This window comes from Plecotus auritus (assembly GCF_963455305.1).
Source record: "Plecotus auritus genome assembly, chromosome: 7".
In the NCBI taxonomy this organism is placed as follows: Eukaryota; Metazoa; Chordata; class Mammalia; order Chiroptera; family Vespertilionidae; genus Plecotus; species Plecotus auritus.
The window spans coordinates 173,616,792-173,634,022 of NC_137774.1; the positions used below are offsets into that span (position 1 = coordinate 173,616,792).

At 50.9% G+C, this 17,231-nt stretch overlaps 1 protein-coding gene and 1 long non-coding RNA gene across 3 annotated transcripts in view; one reads left to right on the forward strand and one right to left on the reverse strand.

Annotated features, from left to right (window-relative positions):
- Positions 1–9,704, reverse strand: part of RAI14 (retinoic acid induced 14) — a 137,920-nt gene extending 128,216 nt beyond the window's left edge. Inside the window, exon 1 of one of the 2 annotated variants that reach the window (XM_080679147.1) lies at positions 9,468–9,704. The gene's annotated coding sequence lies outside the window, so the exon portion shown is untranslated. The remainder of the gene's footprint in view (positions 1–9,467) is intronic. The other variant, XM_080679146.1, reaches the window with a different exon arrangement.
- Positions 9,705–9,798: 94 nt separating this feature from the next.
- Positions 9,799–15,944, forward strand: LOC308253561. Its single transcript, XR_013961142.1, has 4 exons — positions 9,799–9,959; positions 10,939–10,975; positions 12,976–13,187; positions 14,236–15,944. It is a non-coding gene; the product is annotated as an uncharacterized lncRNA (long non-coding RNA).
- Positions 15,945–17,231: the final 1,287 nt, after the last annotated feature.

Sequence of the window (17,231 nt, forward strand, 5' to 3'; positions counted from 1 at the left end):
AGCCTAACACACTGGCTCAGACAAGGCATCGCTCCCCGGGGGCTGTGCCAGCCTGCATCTGCCCTGCATTGCCCTGCATCTGCCCTGCATCGCCCTGGCAGTGCCAATGGAGAGCCCTTCAGATCTTTCCCACTAGAAGGGCCCATGCTGTCCAGGCCTGTGCTCCACGGGGGCCTAGAGCCGCCCGCCCAGGGAAGACAAACCCATGAGCTGATGCCCTGGACCACTTTCTGTGCGTAGGGATCAGAAATAAAGCGCATTAACATGAAGGACGGGGCTGTTTCATTAACCGTAATAAAGATTGACTATGCTCCTCCCGTTCCCCAAGCACATCCACACATACCTGGCCCCTAATGCCAGGAGGGTTTACAGAGTAAAAGTAGCACAGCTACTCAAGAACTGGCAACTGAAGAGGAAAAATAAGACACCTATCCTGTTTTAATTACTCATATGCTCTGAATACCAACTATGAGACACGCAGAAATGTGGACCACACACAACCCCTGCCTACGAAAACCAGTTTCACTGTTAAAAAAAAAAAAGTCCATGTAGATTCCATGTACAAAAGCAGAGATCTACATCTGTAAACCAAAACCACAAATGTCCATTATGCTATGTAATCAGTCTGTGATGAAGTTATTGTATTTCTCTAAAGAAATGCTTAAAGCTGTGAGCAAAATCCCTGATAAGTGGGTAAAGACACAGGGAAACTTAATCAAATGTGCATTTATTGAGGGCATTCTGGGTTTCAGGAGGTACTGGGGTTCCAAGACTGACAAGGTGACACGCTACTTAGACTGATGCTGTCCAATACTACAGCCATTAGCCACATGCGAACGGTGACCAGCCATTAGCCACATGCAATCGGTGACCAGACATTAGCCACATGCGAACTGTGACCAGCCATTAGCCACATGCGAACGGTGACCAGCCATTAGCCACACGCGAACGGTGACCAGCCATTAGCCACATGCAATCGGTGACCAGCCATTAGCCATATGCGAACAGTGACCAGCCATTAGCCACATGTGAACGGTGACCAGCGCAAATTGACAAGTCCTATAAGTAGAAAACACACAGTGATTTGAAAGACTTACTATGGAAAAAGAATGTCAACTATACCACTGATAAGTCTTCTATTAAGTACATGTTGATAATATTTTGGATCTACTAGGTAAAATAAAACATATCACTACTATTAATTTCATTAGTTTCTCCCTTTTTTTGTGGCTACTAGAAAATCTAAAATGACCTCTGTGGTTTGTATTTCTGGCTTGCTTGTATTTCTATGAGACAGTGAAGGTTTAGATTTTTTCCTTCTAAGACTGGGATGACAGCATCCATTTAGCAGTAACAGCAGCAAGGCAAGTATAAAGTTAAGCATAAAATTGCATTTTACCATCTTTACCGTACACTTACTATCATAAACCATAAAACTCAGACCTAGTTTAAAATCTAGGTTAACTGCACGTTAATGATAACGAAAGGTGTAGTTTTAAAGGTTTACTCTGCCACACGCAAAAGAAGGAATGATTAACCAACAATGTTATTTCACTTAAGACAGACACACTTACAGTCAAAGTCAACTACTGCTCTGTTATACACAGTCCAGAAAGCATGTGTGTATTTTTGTCTATCAACAAATAGACGCTTTTCCAAAGGGTCCAGTAGGAAATGTAACTCCCTCTCACTCACCCTAAGTACAACCATTTCACTTTGTTTTGTTTTGTTTTGTTTTTGTTTGCTTGCTTGCTTGTTTTCACCAGCGTCATTTTGAACGTGACTTTATTGCTCTGTGCCTAGATGATGATAGAAACGAGTTGTCTGGTGAAACTGAGGAACGTGCCAATGCAGTTTCGAATAAGACTGGTCACTGCTAAAGGAAACATGTCTTTGCATTGTCCACATTGCCTAATGGTATGACAACAGAACTAAATGGAGGACTGACAACACAGGGAAAATAGCTGTGAACTGCACAGATGTGTTGCAACGACTGACATATGGGGCAACCCTCATGACTGCGATGGGCTATCATGGCAGGTATAATCACATTGGCCAACACAGCAGCAGTTCTTGCGAGGTCGGTGGATATAGAACATGGTAACATTCGCAATATAGCAACAGTCACCATAGCAATCACTTACTTAATTTTATCTTATTTTGCAAATTTTTATTTTTTTCCTACTATTTTGTTATAAATGAGTAATCTATCACTTAACGCTCACACCACTTTGGATTAGATGCTGCTGTTATCCCCGGAGGCCAGACTGGAAAATGGCGGCGTAGGACCGTTTATCTGGCCCAGTGGCACCGTTTACAAGTGGACGAGGCCGGGTTTACACTCAGGTTTGGCTCCTGAGCCCAAAACACACCCCTGGGCTGCCTAGGAGACAACAGCAGTAATAATTTTTAAACGGCCGAAACCGGTTTGGCTCAGTGGCTAGAGTGTCAGCCTGCGGACTGAAGGGTCCCGGGTTCGATTCCGGTCAAGGGCATGTACCTTGGTTGCGGGCACATCCCCAGTGGGAGGTGTGCAGGAGGCAGCTGATCGATGTTTCTCTCTCGATGTTTCTAGCTCTCTATCCCTCTCCCTTCCTCTCTGTAAAAAATCAATAAAATATATTTTAAAAATAATAATAATAATAATAATTTTTAAACGTCTGGCCAACAGACCAACATGTTTACTACTTCAAAGAGGTCCAGCTGCCCTGCCTGACGGGCAGTCCTCGCTCGGTTGGCTGCTGGCACACACTGGCTCCCTCTAGGGAGTGTGACTGGACCACTTTGAAAAAGGCATCCCTTGGGCGGGTGCCCGCACTCACACACCCCTGCCTCATTCCAGGGGAGGGTCGCGTCTTACTTCCTTGTCGTTTTCATATGTACAGCATATGCTTAATGAAGAAAGTTATAGAACTCACAGGTCAAATATTCCTCTTCCATAGAGCTTTGCTGAAGACACCAAGGTATAACGAAATGTAAAGATAATTACAGACAAGGGAGGCGGCTGTTTTTACACTCAGCTGAGCTGGCGACTGAGCTACAGATTGGTGTGGTGAGGATCCGGAAAAGCAAAACTTCCGGACACTCAGATGCTTCCCTCTCATCAGAACATCCCTGTGCCTTAAGCAAGTACTCGGATACCCTGTATAACAACTCTGTCCGAGCCATAAGAAATGAAATACATGTACTACAATCCTTCAGGACAATTGAAAGCACTCAGATTATGCCCGGCCCGAGTGGCTTGGTGGTTGAGCGTCCACCTATGAACCAGGAGGTCACAGTTCGATTCCCGGTCAGGGCACATGTGGGCTGGATCCCCAGTGGGGGGTGTGCAGGAGGCAATTGATCAATGATTCTCTCATGGCTGACGTTTCTATCTTTCTCTCCCTCTCCCTTCCTCTCTGAAATCAATAAAAATACATATTTTTTAAAAGCACCGAGATTATAATGAAGTGGCATCCTAAGACACAGCACCCGGGGAGGCAGGCCTGGGCAGGGGATCTGGAAGCCACACACACACACACACAGAAGCAGCCTGGCCGGCAGGCTGCCACCCACGCCTGAAGCCACTATCAGCCGGATAGGGTGCCTGCTCCTTCTGTTTCTTTTGCCACCGTGGACAGAAACACCCGCTTGCAATGTAACGAGAATCCAATGCGCTTTGTTCCAGGGGGTATGCACCTCAAATAATCAGGGGTTGTTTCAAAGGAGAGGAAGAAAGCAAGCTGTTGTCAAACAAGGCGCAGGCGGTGACACAGCCGTCCACAGCCTGGCCCAGAGGCGGCGGGGATGGGAGGCGCTCCGAGGAAACCGTCTGGCTTTTAGAGGCTCCAGAAGAAAAGCAACAGAAGAAGTGAACACAGCACGCCCAACGCGGTGTGAAGCTGAACAGCACAGAAAAAAACCAACGAGGAGTTGGCCACGATGGCTGGCCGGCCGGCCACACGTAGCTGTGAGTAGCAGAAACGAGTTTTTCCTTAAAAAACAAACAAACAAACGAAAAACTCCTAGGAAACCTGGGTGACTTACAGATATTGGGCAATAGTTTCTATGCCTATATTTTGAATAGTTTCTTCCAAATCTAAAAAGACATAGAGGAAAGGAATGTGAAACATTTTCCCCTCAAAATAGAAAAATGATTTGTTGCCTCCTCTCAAAAAAAAAAAAAAAAACAAAAAAAAAAAACCTAAAGAGTTTTTGTTGTTTTTTAATAAAGATCCAAGAAGGTTCTGCCCAGCCGGTGTGGCTCAGTGACTGAGCGTTGACCTATGAACCAGGAGGTCATGGTTCGATTCCCGGTCAGGGCACGTGCCCAGGTTGCGGACTCCATCCCCAGTGTGAGGCGTGCAGGAGGCAGCCCATCAATGATTCCCTCTCATCATGGATGTTTCTAAGTCTCCCTATCCCTTCCTCTCTGAAATCAATCAATATATATATATATTTTAAAAAAAGATCCAAGAAGGTTCTGAGAGCATCTGGATCAACTTTCAGCCGTGATGAAGGCGGACTGGGTCTGAAAGAAGACTGGCTCAGAGACAGAACGCAGGCTCATCACCACCACCCGGCCCTGGGGGAGCACCTCCCGACAGGGCTCAAGGCAGGGTCCCAGCACCAGCTCTGTTGAGGCGGGGCCACAGCCTGTATTTTCCTCTGCCTTAAATAACAAAGAAAAATAAAAATAAAAACAGGCAACCGCTGGCCTACACATCCCCTGTACCCACCGAAAGATCGCTGGTTCAATTCCCGGTCAGGGCACACGCCCAGGCTGCAGGTTCGATCTGCAGTTGGGGATGCGTGGGTGAGGCAACTGATCGATGTTTCTCTCTTGCATCAGTGTTTCTCCCTCTCTCTCCCATCTCCCCCTCCCTCTCCCTCAAGTCAATAAAGACATACAAAAAAGAAAGAGAAAGAGAAAAAGCTACCCACCGCCCATGAGCTTCCTGGCCCACAAGTTCCCACATCTTTGGGGGGGCTGGGAAGAGGCCACAGGAAGAGGCAGCTGCTCCTGGCAGCGGGATGACTGGGTCCTATTCGTCCCCCCAAGTCAGGGCTCCCTTTCACCTCTGAGAAATGATCAGTCACTAGTATGCCACCTTTCCCAGGCGACGTTCCAGTTCCAGGAGCTTTCCTGTCAAACTAAGCGTCTCGGCCCAGAATGTGTGGGCTCACTGACAAACCTGGACATACAGAGGTGTTGATGTGGTTCTCACTCAGCAGATGCCAAGGGCCCGGGTTCCAGATCCTTCTCTGATCTTCATGTCCCTGCTCAGTGCCACCTGCCTCACCTGGGACTCCCCACTAGACTCCTTTCCCCTATCACCCATTTAAAATACACCCAAGAGGCCACTAACGTGTTTAGCTTTGTTTTGTCAACTCCTGTATTCCTCATGCAAGGTCGAGAAAATCCATTTGGCTTCCAGCGAAATAACGCACCGCCCTCTAACAGCGAATGTTTTCAGTACCGTGAGTTAAAGGTTTTAGGATGTGCCCATTCTTAGAGGACTTCTAGGCACCCTCCTACATCCTGGTTGCTCCTGGATCTTTAGAATAAGGTCATCATCTCCACCACCCTCAAAAAGAAAGCCTCACTGATGAATGCAGAGTCAGGGAAACCATTGTGTCTCTCCCCGCCCCCCCCTTCGCCCCCTCCCCCCTCCCTGCCCCCAGCAATTCAGAGAAATACATGCTCTAGTCCTAGAAACTCCCAGCGGCTGGCACTCGAGATGGTCGCTGGCCGGTCTGCACAGACGCAGCGTGCACAGGAGAATCAGGTCCCTTTCTGCACCTCCCACATGTGAGATGTTGGGAAGCTAAGTTATCGAGAAAAGGGAAGGCGGCTGCACTTCTGAGCGTCGAGTTACTTAGGTTTTCCTCTGAATCCAGGGTTAGGCCAAGGGTGGCAGAAAAAAATCTGAAGACGAGTGTTTTGAGGGAGAAATCACATGAATTTAAGTGGAGTGCAGTGCTCTCTTTAGAAGATACTGTTTTTTATCCAGATGGAACCTGTAAATATGACAGTCGGGGCACTCAATTACAGCCACTTAGGATTCCACAACAGAAAGCATTATATTCATTCGACAAACATTCGAATGCCCACTGTATGTCAACATCGTTCTAGACACGAGGGACATAGCCGTGAACAGTGCACAAGAATGAAAGACAGCCTGCTAATACAAATCAAAGCACGTGGCGAGCTGGAAGGCAGTAAGTACCGTGGACGGAAATAAAGCAGAGGAGCGAGGGGGCATGGAAGAGGGTGGCGGGGGAAGGTGATGTCTGAGTCAAGAGCTGAGGGGGTCAAGGGGCACAGGCATGTAGATATCCAAGGGAGGAACGTTCCAGACAGTGGGAACAGCGAATGCAATGGCTCGGAGGCAAGCATGTGCCTGGCAATCTGAAGGAGTAAGGAGGAAGCCAATGTATTTAAATGCCTTCAACTGCTGCCAGATTCAGGGATTACAACGAGGGGCAAAATGTCATGAACGCAGCCACATTTTCACAGACTCTTGGAGCAAGAATGTGCCTCTGTAAATGCTTACTCAAACCCCTTAGTCTCACCAAGAAATGAGGGAAGGCTGAGTGAGTCATCCGAGGTGACACCGCCGGGGACTGGCTGAGAAAGGCTCCGGCCAAGCATCCCCGTCAGCACCACAGTGTGTCTGCTGCTCCAGCTTTGGACTTAAGAGGTATTTTTCTTATTTTTTTTTAAAAAAAATTAACAAAACAGCAAAAGAGTCCAGTCAACCAACATAACCTTCTTAGAGCTAAAAGTTGATCGATTTTACTTTTTCATTCAACAAATCACCAAGAGGGCCCTCTATAAGCACCCTAAATGCTTGTTGAGAAGTGAAATAATAAATGTAGCATTACTAGACCCCACTACCCAGCTATCAATGGCGTACGTGTGTATCAGAGCGGCTTGGCCTAGGGAAATAGGCCTCAGATGTTTACTGTGGCGCTATTTATCACAGCAAAAAAAGCGGAATCCGGGCAAATGTCCTCAGCAGAAAAGGTGTTCACAGGGGAAAACTGGAGACACTCTGATTTTCTCTTGGTGAGGAGAAAGTGTGCATAAGCCACCTTATTCAGACACTGGAATTCTCTGTAGCAGCTGAAGGAAGTTCTACAGGTACAGCAGAAACGTAAGGACAAATGAAAACATGCCAGTTGTCTGTACAGAGAATGATACCATTTACATAAAAAGTGAAACACACAAGCTCGCAGACAGTTTGTGAACAGGTAATATCCAGACCTACCAGACACGTTTGAAGACTTTATATGTGAACTTCACATGAGTAGGCTGTAGTTTATTTTTATGAGGGGGCTAGAATGCAAATATGGAAAGATGAGCAACTCTTAAACATAGGTAGTGGGGGGAGATGGAAGCTTTGCTTACATTCTCTTTCGATATTGGAAACACTGGAAGTATTTCATGCTCTTTTTTTTATTTTACTTTGAAAGGAAGGAAGAGAGCGGGACAAAACTCCTCCATCACATTCCCTGAATTCCAAGGCCCAGTTTCTTTAACCTCCAAACCTCCATTTCTTCACCTTTAAAACATGAGTGGGAGTAAGTGTACCTGCCACCACGCTGCTCTGAGAAGTGGCAGGCGGAGACAGAGCTGCATCGCCAGGTACTCTAGGGATGAGCGGGGACACTATGCCATGCCCCCACGGAGTGGCCAGGGCCTGGCACCCATTCTTTTATTCAGTTCCACAGATAATAGTAATAAGACTTTTCAACAGGGCTGTGCTCACCACTCCTACCCCCAAAAAGCCATAAAAACAAATCTAAGGAATGTCAATGATACAAGAAATCCATTAATGAAACATCTCAATGAATGGAAATGAACCCCCCTCCTCCCCCACAACAGCCCAGCACGGGATCGCCTCTCCCAATCCATGTTACGCAAGCACTGGTTACAAATGGTACAAACTGGATAGATTTCCTCACGTGAAATCTACCTTACAAGCCCAAGAGCAAACATATGACACTGGTTAGGCATCCTTAAAGCAACGATGGCCAGATTACACCCATCGGGAATAACACGCCCGGCCCCGAGGTGAACAGGGGCCTGCAGCCGGGGACAGAGCAATGGAAACCCAGCTCCCAGGGATGCACCGTGTCTTCTCCAACTCCCTTCCAGCCTCGGGCAGGTGAGCCGCTCCTCGCTGCGCACGGTGAGCTTCTGCGGAGTCTGGATCCGCCAAAGCAGCTGCTCCCTCTGCCAGCCTCTTAGAGCCTGGAGTTCACATTCCCCGGAGCTGCAATGTCTCCCCAGCCCAGGCAGCTGGGCATTCTCCTCTCCCGGAAGGAAAACGCAGATCCATGCCCATCACCTGTGAGCCTGAGGCCCCGCAAAGCCGCTGGTCCAGGGAGCGGCCTGGCCCGCAGGTCTGCCCCCACCATCCCTGGAAAGAAAGTTGCGCTGCCCCGGCGCCCAGGAGGAGCGCAAGCCTGGACACACAGCCCCGGCCCCCGGGGGTGTCTTGAAACTCCTCCACTTTACACCGGGCTCCATCTGCCCGTCGGCTGCCTCTCCGAGTTCTGAGCCGCCCCCCGCCCCCCGACACTGCACAAAAGGGTTAAGCGAGGTCCAAACGCAAAGGAGAGTGTGAGCCAGGGCTTGGCTGTGAGCCCTGCAAAGTGTAGAAACGAAACCGCGGGCACAAACCTGCCCACGCCTGCAGCGAAGGGAAGGTGGGCTGGGGAGGGTACCCCCCCCGGCAGATAGATGTTGGGGTACAGGGCGGCCCGCGCCCCTCTCGCGGCTCCACATCCTCCCTCCTCCCGAAGTCCCCGCTGCCCCGAGCCGCCCGAACTCCAGCATCCCTCCTTCCCCCATCCTCAGGGCAGCGGCGGGAAAAGGACGAGGAGGACCGGGAGGCAGTCTCAGGCCCGGAGGGGAGGGGGGGGGGGGCCTCGCCTGCACCCCGGGGCCAGCCGGCGGGCTCCCGGAGTCAGAATGGAACAATAGCGGACCCCGCTCGCAGGCCATCCAGTCTCCCGCTCCCGCCTTCCTCCTCAGCTCCTCCAAGTTCCCCGCGGAGCCCCAAGGGGAGCGGCCGCAGGCGGGCCCGGCAGGTGGGCAGGGAGCAGCCTCGAGGGCGCCCCAAGCGCCCCGCCGGGGCCGGTCATTCATCGCCACCCGCGCTCCCGCTCCGCAGCCCGCGCCCTGCCCCGCCGGCCTACGAGTCGCGAGGCGGAGCCCCCTCTCCTAACTTGGCTCGGTCCCCCCCTCTCCACTCCGACCCCCGCCATCCTCCTCTGCCTCCGTCCCCAAGTCCGCCCTCCGCGGCGGGCCGGCGAGGGACCCGGGAGCGGTGGCGGGACGCTCGCGGCCACCCCGCGGAGCCGCTCCACCCGCGCGCCGTCCCAGCTCCCGCCGCCGCCCGAGCCCAGACACAAAGGCGGGGACGCGCCGGGACCCCGCGCCGGGAGCCTCCAACTCGGCGCCGCGCACTCACCCCATCCAGGCGGCGGCGGCGGCGGCGGCGGCGGCTCCCGGGCCCGCTGGCTGCTCCACCCCGCCCGCCGCTTCCCCAGGAAAACGCGGCCGCCGGGCTCGCTTCCTGCTTGGCTTCCTGCGCCTCGATCCCTCCTCCTCGCCCTCCTCCTCCTCCCGCTCCGCCGCGGGGGTCAGTGGGCGCCGGCTCCCGGGCTGGGCTGCGGGGCGGGGGCAGCCGCAGCACCACCACGTGGCTGCCCGGCGCCGGCCCCGCTGGCCGGATCCCGGGAGCGGGAAGGGAGGTGCTAACCATTCCCCTCCCCTTCCACCCGCGCGGCCCTAAATTCCGCGAGTCAGGTGACCCGGCCCCGCTCGCCGGCCCGACCTGCGGAAGGTGCTCCGGGCCGGGCTGCCGCCCCATCCCTGGGCGCGCGCCCCGGGCGGCCGTGGCCTGCTCTCAGCGTGCGTGGATCGTGTTCCCCGCGGACGCGTTTCAACAGCTTCACCTAAAGTTCGTGGGAAGGGCGGGTGCTGGGTCCCCCCAGGCTCCGGACGGATGAGTTCCCGGATAGTATTCATTTCGGGGCAACTTTCCAAAGTCGCTCGTGGTCGTGGGGGGCAGGTCAGTGACCCAGCGCCTTCTGAGCGGACTCCCATGGGTTAGGTTTCCCCAAAGGAACAGAGAGGAGCCCAGAAGGTGCTCGTGGTCTCTGGGCTGAACCGGTCGGTGGCAGGGACTGCGCTACCCTCCTCAGGTGACGACGGAAAAGCGGCCCCGCTCAGGTGGCGGTGCCCCCGCCTGAGCCGGGAGGCGCGACCCGGGAGCGCCCCCAAAGCAGTGCCTGGGAAGCCCAGGGGGAGGGCGTCCTCCCCAGGACCCCTGAGCGGCTCCCCCTCCCCCAGCAGGCTGAGACCGGCCTGTGAGTCCTGGTGGACTCCTTCATCTCCAAGGATTTCGGAGCCCTCCACCCGCTTTAATGTGGACGGCGTTTCCATTCATTCTAGGCGTGCAGACCAGCTGGGGCTGAGAGTCTTGATTCGCCAGGGGCCCTCCTCGCTCGGGCTCGGGCTGGGGGTGAGCTCCGAGTCCTTGGCGATGGCGGGAAGCTTTCTGGGTTAAAGAAGTGGGATGCGTCCTTTTTGATGGGAGCCACTCTTTAAAAAAAAGATAATAATAATAATAATAATAATAATAATAATCAAAGGTGGAACTCGCCCTAACAGAGTTCAGTTTATCACGTCGTGGCCAGATCTTGACATGGACAGGTCCGACTTGACCTGTACCCCTTCTTCCACCTCCACCCTCCTCCCTAGCAGCCAAGGAAACGGTCTGTCTTGGCTGTAACAAGTGACTTAGCAAACAGGGAGCAAGAGCGTTGTAACTGGTTGCAGGGTCTTCTCAATGGTACCCCAGAGATTCCTTGGAGAAGTGATGAACGGCCAGTTCAAAACAAGATGTCCACCCCTCTCCTGTCTTTCATCCCTTTCAGATAAAACCGCCTCCAAAGGAAATGCGACCTGGCGAAGGTTTGTTTTGTGTGTTTTTTTTGTTTTGTTTTTTTTTTTTTTGTTTTTTTGCTTTAATACTAGCGATTTCTACAGGACGGTTTCCATTGTGGTTCATGTTAATGGCGTGCTGTCGGGGATTTGGGAGGAATGGCACTGCCACTTGTGACTTTTCGGTTCTGCTTTTAGCCGGTCAGTGTCTTCATTCAGAGGGGCAGCTGGGAGGGTGGGATTTGAAATGTGGAAGAGGGTATCTATCCTGCTGCCTTGGAAAATTAACATGAGCATATTCTGTAGTTGAAGGAGTTAAAACATCAAACATTAAACAATCATTGTACAAGGCTAGGTCATCAGCCTTTTATCCATAGAAGGCCTGTCTCCTCCTCCTCCTCCTCCCACTCCCCCTCCTCCTCCCCCGTCCTTCCTCCTCCTCCTCCACCTCTTCTCTCTTTTACACTGTGGGAGTCTGCCCCAGCCGCCTGCCTGCCTAGGAGCCCACCTGCCTCTGTCAGCCCTGGGCTCTGGAGATGGCGTGTGTATTTCTTCTCCTCAGTTTAGAATCCCACCCTCTAACACAGGGGTGGGCAAACTTTTTGACTCGAGGGCCACCATGGGTTCTTAAACTGGACCGGAGGGCCAGAACAAAAGCATGGATGGAGTGTTTGTGTGAACTAATATAAATTCAAAGTAAAGGAGCGGAGGGGAGAGCAAGAGAACCCTCCGCTCTTTCGGCTCCACGGGCCGGATAGAACAGCCCAACGGGCCGGATCCGGGGATTTGAGGGATTGCTGAGGAGGAAAGGACTCAGAGTTAGTCCAGTGTGCCAAGACCCTTTCCCAGATCCCCCTCTCCTGAACCGCAGACCATAGCTCAAGTTCAGCCACCTGCCAGGGGACTGGTAGTGGAGTATGGGGTCGAACAGTCTTCTCATAGTTGTTGTCTTTTTTGCCCAGGTCTTTTAGAAATGCTAATCGGATTTAGAATGCATTGAGCACCACCGTTTGATGGAGATCAGGCCCAGGGGAAAGTGTTTGAGAGAAGAAAACTAACATCAAATAGCCACCTAACCTGCATAAAGTTGGTAAAAACTTTTTGTCAGTAGAGGAATTACCCTTAAGTCAAGGTAACCGTGGTGTGATATGTAGTACTGAGAGCAATAAGAGCACCTTTTACTAACTTGCCACTTGAACTTCACCAAGTGTTTGAATGTTTCCTGGTCCCACTTCCCTAGTCAGTAAACAACGACATCAAATTACATGGCCTCGGAATTTTTCCAGCTCCAGCTTTCTAAGCCCATGCTCATAGCTTAAAGGGCCCTCACAAGCAATCTTGTCCTGCATTTCCCAACACAGCGTTGCTCTCCAGTGTCCTAGCAGGCCAGGCTTGCATACCAGTAACATCCTAAACGCCTAAGAGTGTTGCCGTGCAGGACTTAGAGGACCTGAAAAAGAAATGTATTGACCGGTGGGGCCAAGTTTTCATTTTCAAAGTTAAATATTACATCCCTTCTCTCTTGCTCCATTTCTCATCCATCTTCCGGATGACGAACTTCGTAAGTCGGGGTTACCAAAGCTAAGACTTGTTGGGGTCACAAGAAACTGTCCCTGAAGGAGGAAATAGAGATAGGTATCACACAAAAGCCAGAAAGTAACCCTCCACTATACTGGGTGTTTGGTCAGGTTCTGACTGCACTTCTGGGTCTATCTACGTACAGGCAGTGATTGAGGGGAATGTGGCTACATTGGGCCCAGACCAGAGAATGGAACAGAAACGCAATCAGAAGGTTGGAGGGAGATAGCCTACAGAGAAAAATAAAGCCCAAATATTGATAGAAAAACCTTTATTATAATTCTTTTTTTTGTATTTTCTTGGGAATGTTTCAAATAGGAGGAAACTGTGACATGGGAGAAATTAACAAAGTAACTTTAACCCTGCTTTTCATAGTTTAATAAGATCTTAGTAATAAAGTAGTCCGCAAACACTGGCCCATGGTTTTCCACTTACTGAGATTTTTTTTTAAGGGTTGGTTACTACACTGTTCTTCTCAGTGACCTTGGACATCTGCTCAGGAGGTGAGACTCAGATGCTTGGCAACAATACTATCCAAAGCTCTGCACCAGAGCCCTGCGCGGAGGAGTATGGCAGAGACGCTAAGCATCTCAACCTTGACGTTACAGAGGAGAATTTCTTAAGACTGGCCCATCATCCCACAGGGGGGATGCGAAGTCTGCAGGTGTGTGCTGACCAGGGGGTAGCCACCAGCCACGTGTCAGCACCAGAAATGTCACTCGTCTACTAGGCCACTGAGCACTTGAAATGCCACGAGTCCAAAGTGAGATGTGCAATAAGTGCAAAATACACACAGTTTTCAAGGACTTGGGAGGGGGGAGAAAGAAAAATGTCTCACTAATTTTTTAAAAAATATATTGTTATTGATTTCAGAGAGGAAGGGAGAGGGAGATAGAAACATCAACAATGAGAGAGACCTTGATCGGCTGCCTCCTGCACACCCCCCACTGGGGATTGAGCCCATAATCCAGGCATGTGCCCTGACCAGGAATCCATCTGAGACTGCCTGGTTCATAGGTAGATGCTCAACCACTGAGCCACGCCGGCCAGGCTCTCTCTAATTTTTACAGTGATTATATACTGAAATGTTAATATTTTGAATATACTCAGTTAAATATATTACTGACACTGATTTCAGCTGTTTCTTTATACTTTTAAAATTATGGTTAACTAGAAAATTAAGAAGTAGTATCTGGCTTGCATTATATTCCTATTGGATAGCGCTGCTCTAGGGGCTAATGTTAGCAGCTAACACACACTCAGCATCGACTCCATACCCAGGCACTTTTCTAAGTGATAGATACATGAACTGCCATGGCCATATACTTAATTATCCAATCTGGAGCACTGTTGACACTTTTGATAGTGAAACGGGGCAGGCAAATTCTAAACCAGCCAAGATTCTAGCCAGGAGGCATAAACTAGACCAGTTCTGAGCTAACTGAGATGTAAGGCCCCCCGACTGGCAGGTCATTTAATCCTTATTCAACCCTATATTACTATCCCCTTTTCATACACGAGGGACCTGGGCACAGAGGAATAAAGTAACTTGCCCAAAGTCACACAGCTACGGACGTGTTGGGATTCCAACGAGGGCAGCTGGCTCTGCAGCCTTCACTCCTAACCTCAATCCTGCCTCCTTAAGCGCTAATAAGGATTGAGGATTTAGTAGATGTAGTCTCTCTGTTCCTCACAGCAACTTGTTTTTACAGGTGCTGAAACTGAGTTTCGAATAGACACCCCGAAATCATAGAACCAGAAAGAATCAGGCCAAGAATCAAAGCTTGGGATGGATGCCCAGCTCCAGAGGGACCTTCTTGCCCACCACCCTGTGTTGCCTGCAGGCCACCTCTGTTTCTAAACACTCTCCTGTGGACCGCATTGCTCCTCCCCCTCTGGCGGAGGACTGGGTCAGAGAGGAGTAGAGCCCAGGTGTTGTTATCATGGCACAGGCAGCAGACACGGACAGCTCCATCGTGGTGGCCACTCCATCTGCAAGAGGAACGTTTTCGGATCATCCGAATGGCCACTGTGTTCCAGGTTGGTTGTTCTGCTACGCACGTCAGAAATTCCAGAAAATATTCTCCCACTGCGACGGGGCAGGAGGGCACTAGGAGGGCCTCATGACCATCCAGAAGGGAGTTAGTTGTATCAAAAGACTAAGAGAAGGGGCTTCCGCAAAGCTCCACACTCAGAAGCAGTAACTTGGCGTGGAAATCCATGAGTGTGCCGGGCACAGCTTTTCTTTCATCCTCTGCAGCGGGTCATGATCTTGGCCACCCATTAAAGTCCCCTGCCTTTAAACATCACCAACTGGCCCGGCCGGTGTAGCTCAGTGGTTGAGCACTGACCCATGAACCAAGAGGTCACTGGTTCAATTCCCGGTCAGGGAACATGCCAGGCTTGCAAGCTCGATCCCCAGGAGGGGGTGATTCTTTCTCTCACCATTGACGTTCCTATCTCTCTCTCTCTCCTCCTCTCCCTTCCTCTCTGAAACCAATAAAAACATGGGTGTTTTTTGTTTTGTTTTTTAAACCACCACTTGCCTTGGATCCATCCCCTAGAACAGTTGTCGGCAAACTCATTAGTCAACAGAGCCAAATATCGACAGTACAACGATTGAAATTTCTTTTGAGAGCCGAAAACCAACTTCTGCGCATGGGCCACAAAGTTTCAATCGCACTGTACGTGCGCGCTCGCATGTGGTATTTTGTGGAAGAGCCACATTCAAGGGGCCAAAGAGCCACATGTGGCTCGCGAGCCGCAGTTTGCTGACCACTGCCCTAGAACACTGATTAAAGTGGCCTGGTGTGGGGGCCAGACATCGGCATGTTCTCTCTCTCTCTCTCTCTCTCTCTCTCTCTCTCGATCTCTCGATGGCGTGGGGCCACACTTTGTTGTCTGCCCCTGCCATGCCTGGAGCCTCTGCTTGATTTAGCAAAGTGAGGTTAGGTGACGAGGGTGGGGTGCTGCTCGCAAAGGCCCCTGCAGAAATCATTGCTCCAGAACGGTCTCCTGCTAGAGCGATTCTAAAGCGATTCTAGAGCGATTCTAAAGCGAGCTGCTGCTTGAGTTGGCCCGGCGCACTTGTTTTCTGTTGGGGCGTTACACCTGAGCTCTGAGTTTTTTGTCTTCTTGACTGGGATCAACTTCTGCCTGTGAGATATTTTCAGGGGTGTTTTCTCCTGCCCAAGCGGTGCACGCATAGTAAACCCGCGTGCTACTGGTGCTGAGGTGTCAGTTCGCATGTTATGGCTTCTTGTCTGTGTTCTTCAAAGGTTTTGTAGCCAGTCAGCTTCTGTCATTCGTGGTCGCCTTTCCATTTTTGTCGCTCTCTTTAACGTCATCAGTTCTCAATTCATTGAAGTTCTGCTTCCCGGCATATGTCGACAGTTTGGTTCAAATAAACTCACAAAAATTCTTTACAGGTTTCAATGGTTTTTTACGTTAACACGTTACAGGTTTGAATTCGCCTGATTAAGAGCTAGCAGGGGTGGGCAAACTTTTTGACTCGAGGGCCACAATGGGTTCTTAAACTGGACCGGAGGGCCAGAACAAAAGCATGGATGGAGTGTTTGTGTGAACTAATATAAATTCAAAGTAAAGGAGCGGAGGGGAGAGCAAGAGAACCGGATAGAACAGCCGGATCCGGCCCGCGGGCCGTAGTTTGCCCAAGGCTGAGCTAGAGTATAACTCACATTCTTAAAGGAGGTTCTGGCCTGGCCGGCGTGGCTCAGTGGTTGAGCATCGACCTATGAGCCAGGAGGTCACAGTTCGATTCCCGGTCAGGGCACATGCCCAGGTTGTGGGCTCGATCCCTGTGTGGGGCGTGCAGGAGGCAGCCGATCCATGATTCTCTCCCATCATTGATGTTTCTATCTCTCCCTCCCCCTTCCTCTCTGAATAAAAATATATTTTAAAAAAATCAGTAAATAAATAAATAAAGTCATCAGCAGGCTACGTGAAGTAGATTGCTTGCTCTTTTCGGAACTGGTCTTTCGACTGTGCGAGCGAACACATTTTTAAGAGACACTTTCCACTGCAGACGGTTAGTGCTTGGATCTGTGACTGCACCGTGCAGCTATTTAACCAAATTCCGCAAGTCCTCTGTTTGCTCTGCCTGAACACAGATTCCTCAGCTCTCCAAGGACGCGCCTTAAGCAGGTTTCTCACGGTCAGGACGGGGGAGAACGAAGGTAAAGCTGTGCTTCCTCCGGGGCCTTTGCTTTCAGAGACAGTCCTGTACTTGGTTGTCCCCACTCCCTGAGTTTCAGAACAAGAAGATGAGCAGCGTGATCACATAGCTGACTGCCCCCTGACAAGCCAGAGGAGAGGAGGACAGAATTGGAGGAGCCAGGAAGATGACTGTGGACACAGTCCTTCCACAGAGCTGCGTGGACCAGGAGGCCACAGAGGCTGCGGAAGCAGGAAGAGAGGTGACTTCCTCTCGTGATTCCTAGAACCCTTAGAGCACAAATGCCAAGAAGATGAACTGGCTTCACAGTAGCAGACGGATAAATGGGAGGGGCGGGGTTCTGGTGTTCAGTATATCGAGGTCACTGCTGGCCAAGCAGAGGGGAACTGTCCTGTCGAATTATGTAACAGGGGAGTGAGTTTGGAGGCCCTTTGAGGAACCAGAAGACTCAGTTGGCACTGAGTTGGTCTGGGAGACTTGCCACCGAAAGACCCAGGGGCAAAGGGAGGGAGA